Raw genomic sequence first — 16837 nt, 5'->3', positions numbered from 1 at the left:
ATCACACTGTTTACAATGCTAATCCCCATAGTGTTTACCACACTGTTTACAACACTATTCTCCCAACTGTTTCCCACACTGTTTACAGCACTAATCCCCATACTGTTTACCGCACTGTTTACAACACTAATCTCCATACTGCTTACCACACTGTTTACAACACTAATCCCCATACTGTTTACCACACTGTTTACAACACTAATCCCCATACTGTTTACCACACTGTTTACAATACTAATCCCCACACTGTTTACCACAGTGTTTACAACACTAATCCCCATACTGTTTACCACACTGTTTACAACACTAATCCCCATACAGTTTACCACACTGTTTTACAACACTAATCCCCATACTGTTTACCACACTGTTTACACCACTAATCTCCATACTGTTCACCACACTGTTTACAGCACTAATCTCCCATATTGTTTACCACACTGTTTACAACACTAATCCCCATACTGTTTACCACACTGTTTACAACACTATTCTCCCAACTGTTTCCCACACTGTTTACAACACTAATCCCCATACTGTTTACCCCACTGTTTACAACACTAATCCCCATACTGCTTACCACACTGTTTACAATACTAATCCCCATACTGTTTACCACACTGTTTACAACACTAATCCCGATACTGTTTACAACACTATTTACAGCACTAATCCCCATACTGTTTACCACACTGTTTACAACACTAATCCCCATACTGTTTACCACACTGTTTACAACACTAATCCCCATACTGTTTACCACACTGTTTACAACACTAATCCCCATACTGTTTACCTCACTGTTTACAACACTAATCCCCAAACTGTGTACCACACTGTTTACAATACTAATCCCCATACTGTTTACCACACTGTTCACAACACTAATCCCCATACTGTTTACCACACTGTTTACACCACTAATCCCCAGACTGTTCACCAAACTGTTCACAATACTAATCCCCATACTGTTTACCACACTGTTTACAACACTAATCCCCATACTGTTTACCACACTGTTTACAACACTAATCCCCATACTGTTTACCACACTGTTTACAACACTAATCCCCATACTGTTTACCACACTGTTTACACCACTAATCCCCATACTGTTTACCTCACTGTTTACAACACTAATCCCCAAACTGTGGACCACACTGTTTACAATACTAATCCCCATACTGTTTACCACACTGTTCACAACACTAATCCCCATACTGTTTATCACACTGTTTACACCACTAATCCCCAGACTGTTTACCACACTCTTTACAACGCTAATCCCCATACTGTTCACCAAACTGTTCACAATACTAATCCCCATACTGTTTACCACACTGTTTACAACACTAATCCCCATACTGTTTACCACACTGTTTACAACACTAATCCCCATACTGTTTACCACACTGTTTACACCACTAATCCCCATACTGTTTACCACACTGTTTACACCACTAATCTCCATACTGTTCACCACACTGTTTGCAGCACTAATCTCCCATACTGTTTACCACACTGTTTACAACACTAATCCCCATACTGTTTACCACACTGTTTACAATACTAATCCCCATAGTGTTTACCACACTGTTTACAACACTATTCTCCCAACTGTTTCCCACACTGTTTACAGCACTAATCCCCATACTGTTTACCGCACTGTTTACAACACTAATCCCCATACTGTTTACCACACTGTTTACAACACGAATCCCCATACTGTTTACCACAGTGTTTACAACACTAATCCCCATACTGTTTACCACACTGTTTACAACACTAATCCCCATACTGTTTCCCACACTGTTTACACCACTAATCCCCATACTGTTTACCACACTGTTTACAACACTAATCCCCATACTGTTTACCTCACTGTTTACAACACTAATCCCCATACTGTTTACCTCACTCTTTACAACAATAATCCCCATACTGTTTACAACACTGTTTACAAAACTAATCCCCATACTGTTTACCACACTGTTTACAGCACTAATCCCCATACTGTTTAACACACTGTTTACAACACTAATCCCCGTACTGTTTTTCACACTGTTTACAACACTAATCCCCATACTGTTTACCACATTGTTTACAATACTAATCCCCACACTGTTTCCCACAGTGTTTACAACACTAATCCCCATACTGTTTACCACACTGTTTACAACACTAATCCCCATACTGTTTCCCACACTGTTTACACCACTAATCCCCATACTGTTTACCACACTGTTTACAACACTAATCCCCATAATGTTTACCTCACTGTTTACAACACTAATCCCCATACTGTTTACCTCACTCTTTACAACAATAATCCCCATACTGTTTACAACACTGTTTACAATACTAATCCCCATACTGTTTACCACACTGTTTACAGCACTAATCCCCATACTGTTTAACACACTGTTTACAACACTAATCCCCAAACTGTTTACCACACTGTTTACAACACTAATCCCCATACTGTTTACCACACTATTTACAGCACTAATCACCATACTGTTTACCACACTATTTACAGCACTAATCTCCATACTGTTTACCACACTGTTTACAACACTAATCCCCATACTGTTTACAACACTGTTTACAATACGAATCCCCATACTGTTTCCCACACTGTTTACAGCACTAATCCCCATACTGTTTACCACACTGTTTACAGCACTAATCCCCATACTGTTTACCACGCTGTTTACAATACTAATCCCCATACTGTTTACTACACTGTTCACAACACTAATCCCCATACTGTTTACCACACTGTTTACAACACTAATCCCCATACTGTTTCCCACACTGTTTACAGCACTAATCCCCATACTGTTTACCACACTGTTTACAACACTAATCCCCGTACTGTTTACCACGCTGTTTACAACACTAATCCCCATACTGTTTACCACACTGTTTACAACACTAATCCCCATACTGTTTACCACACTGTTTACAATACTAATCCCCATACTGTTTACCACACTGTTTACAATACTAATCCCCATACTGTTTACCACACTGTTCACAACACTAATCCCCATACTGTTTACCACACTGTTTACAACACTAATCCCCATACTGTTTACCACACTGTTTACAATACTAATCCCCACACTGTTTACCACACTGTTTACAATACTAATCCCCATACTGTTTACCACACTGTTTATAACACTAATCCCCATACTGTTTCCCACACTGTTTCCAGCACTAATCCCCATACTGTTTATCACACTGTTTACAACACTAATCCCCATACTGTTTACCACGCTGTTTACAATACTAATCCCCATACTGTTTACCACACTGTTTACAATACTAATCCCCATACTGTTTACCACACTGTTTACAGCACTAATCCCCATACTGTTTACCACACTGTTTACAACACTAATCCCCGTACTGTTTTTCACACTGTTTACAACACTAATCCCCATACTGTTTACCACATTGTTTACAATACTAATCCCCACACTGTTTCCCACAGTGTTTACAACACTAATCCCCATACTGTTTACCACACTGTTTACAACACTAATCCCCATACTGTTTCCCACACTGTTTACACCACTAATCCCCATACTGTTTACCACACTGTTTACAACACTAATCCCCATAATGTTTACCTCACTGTTTATAACACTAATCCCCATACTGTTTACCTCACTCTTTACAACAATAATCCCCATACTGTTTACAACACTGTTTACAATACTAATCCCCATACTGTTTACCACACTGTTTACAGCACTAATCCCCATACTGTTTAACACACTGTTTACAACACTAATCCCCAAACTGTTTACCACACTGTTTACAACACTAATCCCCATACTGTTTACCACACTGTTTACAGCACTAATCACCATACTGTTTACCACACTATTTACAGCACTAATCTCCATACTGTTTACCACACTGTTTACAACACTAATCCCCATACTGTTTACAACACTGTTTACAATACGAATCCCCATACTGTTTCCCACACTGTTTACAGCACTAATCCCCATACTGTTTACCACACTGTTTACAGCACTAATCCCCATACTGTTTACCACGCTGTTTACAATACTAATCCCCATACTGTTTACTACACTGTTCACAACACTAATCCCCATACTGTTTACCACACTGTTTACAACACTAATCCCCATACTGTTTCCCACACTGTTTACAGCACTAATCCCCATACTGTTTACCACACTGTTTACAACACTAATCCCCATACTGTTTACCACGCTGTTTACAACACTAATCCCCATACTGTTTACCACACTGTTTACAACACTAATCCCCATACTGTTTACCACACTGTTTACAATACTAATCCCCATACTGTTTACCACACTGTTTACAATACTAATCCCCATACTGTTTACCACACTGTTCACAACACTAATCCCCATACTGTTTACCACACTGTTTACAACACTAATCCCCATACTGTTTACCACACTGTTTACAATACTAATCCCCACACTGTTTACCACACTGTTTACAATACTAATCCCCATACTGTTTACCTCACTCTTTACAACAATAATCCCCGTACTGTTTACAACACTGTTTACAATACTAATCCCCATACTGTTTACCACACTGTTTACAGCACTAATCCCCATACTGTTTAACACACTGTTTACAACACTAATCCCCAAACTGTTTACCACACTGTTTACAACACTAATCCCCATACTGTTTACCACACTGTTTACAGCACTAATCACCATACTGTTTACCACACTATTTACAGCACTAATCTCCATACTGTTTACCACACTGTTTACAACACTAATCCCCATACTGTTTACAACACTGTTTACAATACGAATCCCCATACTGTTTCCCACACTGTTTACAGCACTAATCCCCATACTGTTTACCACACTGTTTACAGCACTAATCCCCATACTGTTTACCACGCTGTTTACAATACTAATCCCCATACTGTTTACTACACTGTTCACAACACTAATCCCCATACTGTTTACCACACTGTTTACAACACTAATCCCCATACTGTTTCCCACACTGTTTACAGCACTAATCCCCATACTGTTTACCACACTGTTTACAACACTAATCCCCATACTGTTTACCACGCTGTTTACAACACTAATCCCCATACTGTTTACCACACTGTTTACAACACTAATCCCCATACTGTTTACCACACTGTTTACAATACTAATCCCCATACTGTTTACCACACTGTTTACAATACTAATCCCCATACTGTTTACCACACTGTTCACAACACTAATCCCCATACTGTTTACCACACTGTTTACAACACTAATCCCCATACTGTTTACCACACTGTTTACAATACTAATCCCCACACTGTTTACCACACTGTTTACAATACTAATCCCCATACTGTTTACCACACTGTTTATAACACTAATCCCCATACTGTTTCCCACACTGTTTCCAGCACTAATCCCCATACTGTTTATCACACTGTTTACAACACTAATCCCCATACTGTTTACCACGCTGTTTACAATACTAATCCCCATACTGTTTACCACACTGTTTACAATACTAATCCCCATACTGTTTACCACACTGTTTACAGCACTAATCCCCATACTGTTTACCACACTGTTTACAACACTAATCCCCGTACTGTTTTTCACACTGTTTACAACACTAATCCCCATACTGTTTACCACATTGTTTACAATACTAATCCCCACACTGTTTCCCACAGTGTTTACAACACTAATCCCCATACTGTTTACCACACTGTTTACAACACTAATCCCCATACTGTTTCCCACACTGTTTACACCACTAATCCCCATACTGTTTACCACACTGTTTACAACACTAATCCCCATAATGTTTACCTCACTGTTTATAACACTAATCCCCATACTGTTTACCTCACTCTTTACAACAATAATCCCCATACTGTTTACAACACTGTTTACAATACTAATCCCCATACTGTTTACCACACTGTTTACAGCACTAATCCCCATACTGTTTAACACACTGTTTACAACACTAATCCCCAAACTGTTTACCACACTGTTTACAACACTAATCCCCATACTGTTTACCACACTGTTTACAGCACTAATCACCATACTGTTTACCACACTATTTACAGCACTAATCTCCATACTGTTTACCACACTGTTTACAACACTAATCCCCATACTGTTTACAACACTGTTTACAATACGAATCCCCATACTGTTTCCCACACTGTTTACAGCACTAATCCCCATACTGTTTACCACACTGTTTACAGCACTAATCCCCATACTGTTTACCACGCTGTTTACAATACTAATCCCCATACTGTTTACTACACTGTTCACAACACTAATCCCCATACTGTTTACCACACTGTTCACAACACTAATCCCCATACTGTTTCCCACACTGTTTACAGCACTAATCCCCATACTGTTTACCACACTGTTTACAACACTAATCCCCATACTGTTTACCACGCTGTTTACAACACTAATCCCCATACTGTTTACCACACTGTTTACAACACTAATCCCCATACTGTTTACCACACTGTTTACAATACTAATCCCCATACTGTTTACCACACTGTTTACAATACTAATCCCCATACTGTTTACCACACTGTTCACAACACTAATCCCCATACTGTTTACCACACTGTTTACAACACTAATCCCCATACTGTTTACCACACTGTTTACAATACTAATCCCCACACTGTTTACCACACTGTTTACAATACTAATCCCCATACTGTTTACCACACTGTTTATAACACTAATCCCCATACTGTTTCCCACACTGTTTCCAGCACTAATCCCCATACTGTTTATCACACTGTTTACAACACTAATCCCCATACTGTTTACAACACTGTTTACAATACGAATCCCCATACTGTTTCCCACACTGTTTACAGCACTAATCCCCATACTGTTTACCACACTGTTTACAGCACTAATCCCCATACTGTTTACCACGCTGTTTACAATACTAATCCCCATACTGTTTACTACACTGTTCACAACACTAATCCCCATACTGTTTACCACACTGTTCACAACACTAATCCCCATACTGTTTCCCACACTGTTTACAGCACTAATCCCCATACTGTTTACCACACTGTTTACAACACTAATCCCCATACTGTTTACCACGCTGTTTACAACACTAATCCCCATACTGTTTACCACACTGTTTACAACACTAATCCCCATACTGTTTACCACACTGTTTACAATACTAATCCCCATACTGTTTACCACACTGTTTACAATACTAATCCCCATACTGTTTACCACACTGTTCACAACACTAATCCCCATACTGTTTACCACACTGTTTACAACACTAATCCCCATACTGTTTACCACACTGTTTACAATACTAATCCCCACACTGTTTACCACACTGTTTACAATACTAATCCCCATACTGTTTACCTCACTCTTTACAACAATAATCCCCGTACTGTTTACAACACTGTTTACAATACTAATCCCCATACTGTTTACCACACTGTTTACAGCACTAATCCCCATACTGTTTAACACACTGTTTACAACACTAATCCCCAAACTGTTTACCACACTGTTTACAACACTAATCCCCATACTGTTTACCACACTGTTTACAGCACTAATCACCATACTGTTTACCACACTATTTACAGCACTAATCTCCATACTGTTTACCACACTGTTTACAACACTAATCCCCATACTGTTTACAACACTGTTTACAATACGAATCCCCATACTGTTTCCCACACTGTTTACAGCACTAATCCCCATACTGTTTACCACACTGTTTACAGCACTAATCCCCATACTGTTTACCACGCTGTTTACAATACTAATCCCCATACTGTTTACTACACTGTTCACAACACTAATCCCCATACTGTTTACCACACTGTTTACAACACTAATCCCCATACTGTTTCCCACACTGTTTACAGCACTAATCCCCATACTGTTTACCACACTGTTTACAACACTAATCCCCATACTGTTTACCACGCTGTTTACAACACTAATCCCCATACTGTTTACCACACTGTTTACAACACTAATCCCCATACTGTTTACCACACTGTTTACAATACTAATCCCCATACTGTTTACCACACTGTTTACAATACTAATCCCCATACTGTTTACCACACTGTTCACAACACTAATCCCCATACTGTTTACCACACTGTTTACAACACTAATCCCCATACTGTTTACCACACTGTTTACAATACTAATCCCCACACTGTTTACCACACTGTTTACAATACTAATCCCCATACTGTTTACCACACTGTTTATAACACTAATCCCCATACTGTTTCCCACACTGTTTCCAGCACTAATCCCCATACTGTTTATCACACTGTTTACAACACTAATCCCCATACTGTTTACCACGCTGTTTACAATACTAATCCCCATACTGTTTACCACACTGTTTACAATACTAATCCCCATACTGTTTACCACACTGTTTACAGCACTAATCCCCATACTGTTTACCACACTGTTTACAACACTAATCCCCGTACTGTTTTTCACACTGTTTACAACACTAATCCCCATACTGTTTACCACATTGTTTACAATACTAATCCCCACACTGTTTCCCACAGTGTTTACAACACTAATCCCCATACTGTTTACCACACTGTTTACAACACTAATCCCCATACTGTTTCCCACACTGTTTACACCACTAATCCCCATACTGTTTACCACACTGTTTACAACACTAATCCCCATAATGTTTACCTCACTGTTTATAACACTAATCCCCATACTGTTTACCTCACTCTTTACAACAATAATCCCCATACTGTTTACAACACTGTTTACAATACTAATCCCCATACTGTTTACCACACTGTTTACAGCACTAATCCCCATACTGTTTAACACACTGTTTACAACACTAATCCCCAAACTGTTTACCACACTGTTTACAACACTAATCCCCATACTGTTTACCACACTGTTTACAGCACTAATCACCATACTGTTTACCACACTATTTACAGCACTAATCTCCATACTGTTTACCACACTGTTTACAACACTAATCCCCATACTGTTTACAACACTGTTTACAATACGAATCCCCATACTGTTTCCCACACTGTTTACAGCACTAATCCCCATACTGTTTACCACACTGTTTACAGCACTAATCCCCATACTGTTTACCACGCTGTTTACAATACTAATCCCCATACTGTTTACTACACTGTTCACAACACTAATCCCCATACTGTTTACCACACTGTTCACAACACTAATCCCCATACTGTTTCCCACACTGTTTACAGCACTAATCCCCATACTGTTTACCACACTGTTTACAACACTAATCCCCATACTGTTTACCACGCTGTTTACAACACTAATCCCCATACTGTTTACCACACTGTTTACAACACTAATCCCCATACTGTTTACCACACTGTTTACAATACTAATCCCCATACTGTTTACCACACTGTTTACAATACTAATCCCCATACTGTTTACCACACTGTTCACAACACTAATCCCCATACTGTTTACCACACTGTTTACAACACTAATCCCCATACTGTTTACCACACTGTTTACAATACTAATCCCCACACTGTTTACCACACTGTTTACAATACTAATCCCCATACTGTTTACCACACTGTTTATAACACTAATCCCCATACTGTTTCCCACACTGTTTCCAGCACTAATCCCCATACTGTTTATCACACTGTTTACAACACTAATCCCCATACTGTTTACCACGCTGTTTACAATACTAATCCCCATACTGTTTACCACACTGTTTACAATACTAATCCCCATACTGTTTACCACACTGTTTACAGCACTAATCCCCATACTGTTTACCACACTGTTTACAACACTAATCCCCGTACTGTTTTTCACACTGTTTACAACACTAATCCCCATACTGTTTACCACATTGTTTACAATACTAATCCCCACACTGTTTCCCACAGTGTTTACAACACTAATCCCCATACTGTTTACCACACTGTTTACAACACTAATCCCCATACTGTTTCCCACACTGTTTACACCACTAATCCCCATACTGTTTACCACACTGTTTACAACACTAATCCCCATAATGTTTACCTCACTGTTTATAACACTAATCCCCATACTGTTTACCTCACTCTTTACAACAATAATCCCCATACTGTTTACAACACTGTTTACAATACTAATCCCCATACTGTTTACCACACTGTTTACAGCACTAATCCCCATACTGTTTAACACACTGTTTACAACACTAATCCCCAAACTGTTTACCACACTGTTTACAACACTAATCCCCATACTGTTTACCACACTGTTTACAGCACTAATCACCATACTGTTTACCACACTATTTACAGCACTAATCTCCATACTGTTTACCACACTGTTTACAACACTAATCCCCATACTGTTTACAACACTGTTTACAATACGAATCCCCATACTGTTTCCCACACTGTTTACAGCACTAATCCCCATACTGTTTACCACACTGTTTACAGCACTAATCCCCATACTGTTTACCACGCTGTTTACAATACTAATCCCCATACTGTTTACTACACTGTTCACAACACTAATCCCCATACTGTTTACCACACTGTTCACAACACTAATCCCCATACTGTTTCCCACACTGTTTACAGCACTAATCCCCATACTGTTTACCACACTGTTTACAACACTAATCCCCATACTGTTTACCACGCTGTTTACAACACTAATCCCCATACTGTTTACCACACTGTTTACAACACTAATCCCCATACTGTTTACCACACTGTTTACAATACTAATCCCCATACTGTTTACCACACTGTTTACAATACTAATCCCCATACTGTTTACCACACTGTTCACAACACTAATCCCCATACTGTTTACCACACTGTTTACAACACTAATCCCCATACTGTTTACCACACTGTTTACAATACTAATCCCCACACTGTTTACCACACTGTTTACAATACTAATCCCCATACTGTTTACCACACTGTTTATAACACTAATCCCCATAGTGTTTCCCACACTGTTTCCAGCACTAATCCCCATACTGTTTATCACACTGTTTACAACACTAATCCCCATACTGTTTACCACGCTGTTTACAATACTAATCCCCATACTGTTTACCACACTGTTTACAATACTAATCCCCATACTGTTTACCACACTGTTTACAGCACTAATCCCCATACTGTTTACCACACTGTTTACAACACTAATCCCCATAATGTTTACCACACTGTTTACAACACTAATCCCCATACTGTTTACCACACTGTTTACAACACTGTTTACAACATTTTCCAGCACTGTTTATTACACTAACCCCCTCACTCTTTGTTATACGAGTCCCCCTGTCGTTCACTCTAATATCCAGAATGTGATTAAACTGTGTCATATAAATTGCTATGTGTTTTTCTCCAGCACCGACAGTGCTGATCGATGTGAAGGAGTCGGACCCAGTGATGAGGGAGGAGATTAATGGTCCAATTTTGCCCATCATCAACATTAACTCTTTGGAGGAAGCCATTGGGTTCATCAACAGGCGTCAGAAACCGCTGTCCCTTTATATCTACTCAACGAACAATAAGGTGTGGATTGTTCGGAACTACGGTCCCTGTGTCTGTGACCAGGGTGGGTGTGTACTGGTGTGAGAGTGTCCAGTGAGTGAGATGTGGATTGGTCTGTGTGAGGTCCCAGTGTCTTTACCGATGTGAGAGTGTCTAGTGTGTGAGATGTGGATTGGTCTGTGTGAGGCCCCAGTGTCTGTACCGAGGTGAGAGTGTCCAGAGTGTGAGATGTGGATTGGTCGGTATGAGGTCCCAGTGTCTGTACCGATGTGACAGTGTTCAGTGTGTGAGATGTGGATTGGTCTGTGTCAGGCCCCAGCGTCTGTACCGATGTGAGAGTGTCCAGAGTGTGAGATGTGGATTGGTCTGTGTGAGGTCCCAGTGTCTGTACCGATGTGACAGTGTCCAGTGAGTGAGATGTGGATTGGTCTGTGTGAGGCCCCAGTGTCTGTACCGATGTGAGAGTGTCCAGTGTGTGAGATGTGGATTGGTCTGTGTGAGGTCCCAGTGTCTGTACCGATGTGAGAGTGTCCAGTGTGTGAGATGTGGATTGGTCTGTGCGAGGTCCCAGTGTCTGTACCGATGTGACAGTGTCCAGTGTGTGAGATGTGGATTGGTCTGTGTGAGGTCCCAGTGTCTGTACCGATGTGAGAGTGTCCAGTGTGTGAGATGTGGATTGGTCTGTGTGAGGTCCCAGTGTCTGTACCGATGTGACAGTGTCCAGTGTGTGAGATGTGGATTGGTCTGTATGAGGCCCCAGTGTCTGTACCGATGTGAGAGTGTCCAGTGTGTGAGACGTGGATTGGTCTGTGTGAGGTCCCAATGTCTGTACCGATGTGAGAGTGTCCAGTGTGTGAGATGTGGATTGGTCTGTGTGAGGTCCCAGTGTCTGTACCGATGTGAGAGTGTCCAGTGTGTGAGATGTGGATTGGTCTGTGTGAGGCCCCAGTGTCTGTACCGATGTGAGAGTGTCCAGTGTGTGAGATGTGGATTGGTCTGTGTGAGGCCCCAGTGTCTGTACCGATGTGACAGTGTCCAGTGTGTGAGATGTGGATTGGTCTGTGTGAGGCCCCAGTGTCTGTACCGATGTGAGAGTGTCCAGTGTGTGAGATGTGGATTGGTCTGTGTCAGGCCCCAGTGTCTGTACCGATGTGAGAGTGTCCAGTGTGTGAGATGTGGATTGGTCTGTGTGAGGTCCCAGTGTCTGTACCGATGTGAGAGTGTCCAGTGAGTGAGATGTGGATTCGTCTGTGTGAGGTCCCAGTGTCTGTACCGATGTGACAGTGTCCAGTGAGTGAGATGTGGATTGGTCTGTGTGAGGTCCCAGTGTCTGTACTGATGTGAGAGTGTCCAGTGTGTGAGATGTGGATTGGTCTGTGTGAGGCCCCAGTGTCTGTACCGATGTGAGAGTGTCCAGTGTGTGAGATGTGGATTGGTCTGTGTGAGGTCCCAGTGTCTGTACCGATGTGAGAGTGTCCAGTGTGTGAGATGTGGATTGGTCTGTGTGAGGTCCCAGTGTCTGTACCGATGTGAGAGTGTCCAGTGAGTGAGATGTGGATTCGTCTGTGTGAGGTCCCAGTGTCTGTACCGATGTGAGAGTGTCCAGTGTGTGAGATGTGGATTGGTCTGTGTGAGGCCCCAGTGTCTGTACCGATGTGACAGTGTCCAGTGTGTGAGACGTGGATTGGTCTGTGTGAGGTCCCAGTGTCTGTACCGATGTGAGAGTGTCCAGTGTGTGAGATGTGGATTGGTCTGTGTGAGGTCCCAGTGTCTGTACCGATGTGAGAGTGTCCAGTGTGTGAGATGTGGATTGGTCTGTGTGAGGTCCCAGTGTCTGTACCGATGTGAGAGTGTCCAGTGTGTGAGATATGGATTGGTCTGTGTGAGGTCCCAGTGTCTGTACCGATGTGACAGTGTCCAGTGTGTGAGATGTGGATTGGTCTGTATGAGGCCCCAGTGTCTGTACCGATGTGAGAGTGTCCAGTGTGTGAGACGTGGATTGGTCTGTGTGAGGTCCCAATGTCTGTACCGATGTGAGAGTGTCCAGTGTGTGAGATGTGGATTGGTCTGTGTGAGGTCCCAGTGTCTGTACCGATGTGAGAGTGTCCAGTGTGTGAGATGTGGATTGGTCTGTGTGAGGCCCCAGTGTCTGTACCGATGTGAGAGTGTCCAGTGTGTGAGATGTGGATTGGTCTGTGTGAGGCCCCAGTGTCTGTACCGATGTGACAGTGTCCAGTGTGTGAGATGTGGATTGGTCTGTGTGAGGCCCCAGTGTCTGTACCGATGTGAGAGTGTCCAGTGTGTGAGATGTGGATTGGTCTGTGTCAGGCCCCAGTGTCTGTACCGATGTGAGAGTGTCCAGTGTGTGAGATGTGGATTGGTCTGTGTGAGGTCCCAGTGTCTGTACCGATGTGAGAGTGTCCAGTGAGTGAGATGTGGATTCGTCTGTGTGAGGTCCCAGTGTCTGTACCGATGTGACAGTGTCCAGTGAGTGAGATGTGGATTGGTCTGTGTGAGGTCCCAGTGTCTGTACTGATGTGAGAGTGTCCAGTGTGTGAGATGTGGATTGGTCTGTGTGAGGCCCCAGTGTCTGTACCGATGTGAGAGTGTCCAGTGTGTGAGATGTGGATTGGTCTGTGTGAGGTCCCAGTGTCTGTACCGATGTGAGAGTGTCCAGTGTGTGAGATGTGGATTGGTCTGTGTGAGGTCCCAGTGTCTGTACCGATGTGAGAGTGTCCAGTGAGTGAGATGTGGATTCGTCTGTGTGAGGTCCCAGTGTCTGTACCGATGTGAGAGTGTCCAGTGTGTGAGATGTGGATTGGTCTGTGTGAGGCCCCAGTGTCTGTACCGATGTGACAGTGTCCAGTGTGTGAGACGTGGATTGGTCTGTGTGAGGTCCCAGTGTCTGTACCGATGTGAGAGTGTCCAGTGTGTGAGATGTGGATTGGTCTGTGTGAGGTCCCAGTGTCTGTACCGATGTGAGAGTGTCCAGTGTGTGAGATGTGGATTGGTCTGTGTGAGGTCCCAGTGTCTGTACCGATGTGAGAGTGTCCAGTGTGTGAGACGTGGATTGGTCTGTGTGAGGTCCCAGTGTCTGTACCGATGTGAGAGTGTCCAGTGTGTGAGATATGGATTGGTCTGTGTGAGGTCCCAGTGTCTGTACCGATGTGAGAGTGTCCAGTGTGTGAGATGTGGATTGGTCTGTGTCAGGCTCCAGTGTCTGTACCGATGTGACAGTGTCCAGTGAGTGAGATGTGGATTGGTCTGTGTGAGGCCCCAGTGTCTGTACCGATGTGAGAGTGTTCAGTGTGTGAGATGTGGATTGGTCTGTGTGAGGTCCCAGTGTCTGTACCGATGTGAGAGTGTCCAGTGTGTGAGATGTGGATTGGTCTGTGTCAGGCCCCAGTGTCTGTACCGATGCGAGAGTGTCCAGTGTGTGAGATGTGGATTGGTCTGTGTGAGGTCCCAGTGTCTGTACCGATGTGAGAGTGTCCAGTGTGTGAGACGTGGATTGGTCTGTGTCAGGCCCCAGTGTCTGTACCGATGTGACAGTATCCAGTGAGTGAGATGTGGATTGGTCTGTGTGAGGTCCCAGTGTCTGTACCGATGTGAGAGTGTCCAGAGTGTGAGATGTGGATTGGTCTGTGTGAGGCCCCAGTGTCTGTACCGATGTGACAGTATCCAGTGTGTGAGATGTGGATTGGTCTGTGTCAGGCCCCAGTGTCTGTACCGATGTGAGAGTGTCCAGTGAGTGAGATGTGGATTGGTCTGTGTGAGGTCCCAGTGTCTGTACCGATGTGAGAGTGTCCAGTGAGTGAGATATCGATTGGTCTGTGTGAGGCCCCAGTGTCTGTACCGATGTGAGAGTGTCCAGTGAGTGAGATGTGGATTGGTCTGTGTGAGGCCCCAGTGTCTGTACCGATGTGAGAGTGTCCAGTGTGTGAGATGTGGATTGGTCTGTGTGAGGTCCCAGTGTCTGTACCGATGTGAGAGTGTCCAGAGTGTGAGATGTGGATTGGTCTGTGTGAGGTCCCAGTGTCTGTACCGATGTGAGAGTGTCCAGTGTGTGAGATGTGGATTGGTCTGTGTGAGGTCCCAGTGTCTGTACCGATGTGAGAGTGTCTAGTGTGTGAGATGTGGATTGGTCTGTGTGAGGTCCCAGTGTCTGTACCGATGTGACAGTATCCAGTGTGTGAGATGTGGATTGGTCTGTGTGAGGCCCCAGTGTCTGTACCGATGTGAGAGTGTCCAGTGTGTGAGATGTGGATTGGTCTGTGTGAGGTCCCAGTGTCTGTACCGATGTGAGAGTATCCAGTGTGTGAGATGTCGATTGGTCTGTGTGAGGTCCCAGTGTCTGTACCGATGTGAGAGTGTCCAGAGTGTGAGATGTGGATTGGTCTGTGTCAGGCCCCAGTGTCTGTACCGATGTGAGAGTGTCCAGTGAGTGAGATGTGGATTGGTCTGTGTGAGGTCCCAGTGTCTGTACCGATGTGAGAGTGTCCAGAGTGTGAGATGTGGATTGGTCTGTGTCAGGTCCCAGTGTCTGTACCGATGTGAGAGTGTCCAGTGAGTGAGATGTGGATTGGTCTGTGTGAGGTCCCAGTGTCTGTACCGATGTGACAGTGTCCAGTGTGTGAGATGTGGATTGGTCTGTGTCAGGCCCCAGTGTCTGTACCGATGTGACAGTGTCCAGTGTGTGAGATGTGGATTGGTCTGTGTGAGGTCCCAGTGTCTGTACCGATGTGAGAGTGTCCAGTGTGTGAGATGTGGATTGGTCTGTGTGAGGTCCCAGTGTCTGTACCGATGTGAGAGTGTTCAGTGTGTGAGATGTGGATTGGTCTGTGTGAGGCCCCAGTGTCTGTACCGATGTGAGAGTGTCCAGTGTGTGAGATGTGGATTGGTCTGTGTCAGGCCCCAGTGTCTGTACTGATGTGAGAGTGTCCAGTGTGTGAGATGTGGATTGGTCTGTGTGAGGTCCCAGTGTCTGTACCGATGTGACAGTGTCCAGTGTGTGAGACGTGGATTGGTCTGTGTGAGGCCCCAGTGTCTGTACCGATGTGAGAGTGTCCAGTGTGTGAGATGTGGATTGGTCTGTGAGAGGCCCCAGTGTCTGTACCGATGTGAGAGTGTCCAGTGAGTGAGATGTGGATTGGTCTGTGTCAGGCCCCAGTGTCTGTACCGATGTGAGAGTGT

Source organism: Scyliorhinus torazame, chromosome 4, assembly GCF_047496885.1.
Source record: "Scyliorhinus torazame isolate Kashiwa2021f chromosome 4, sScyTor2.1, whole genome shotgun sequence".
NCBI classification, from domain to species: domain Eukaryota; kingdom Metazoa; phylum Chordata; class Chondrichthyes; order Carcharhiniformes; family Scyliorhinidae; genus Scyliorhinus; species Scyliorhinus torazame.
Note: the sequence above shows the minus strand (reverse complement) of the source record.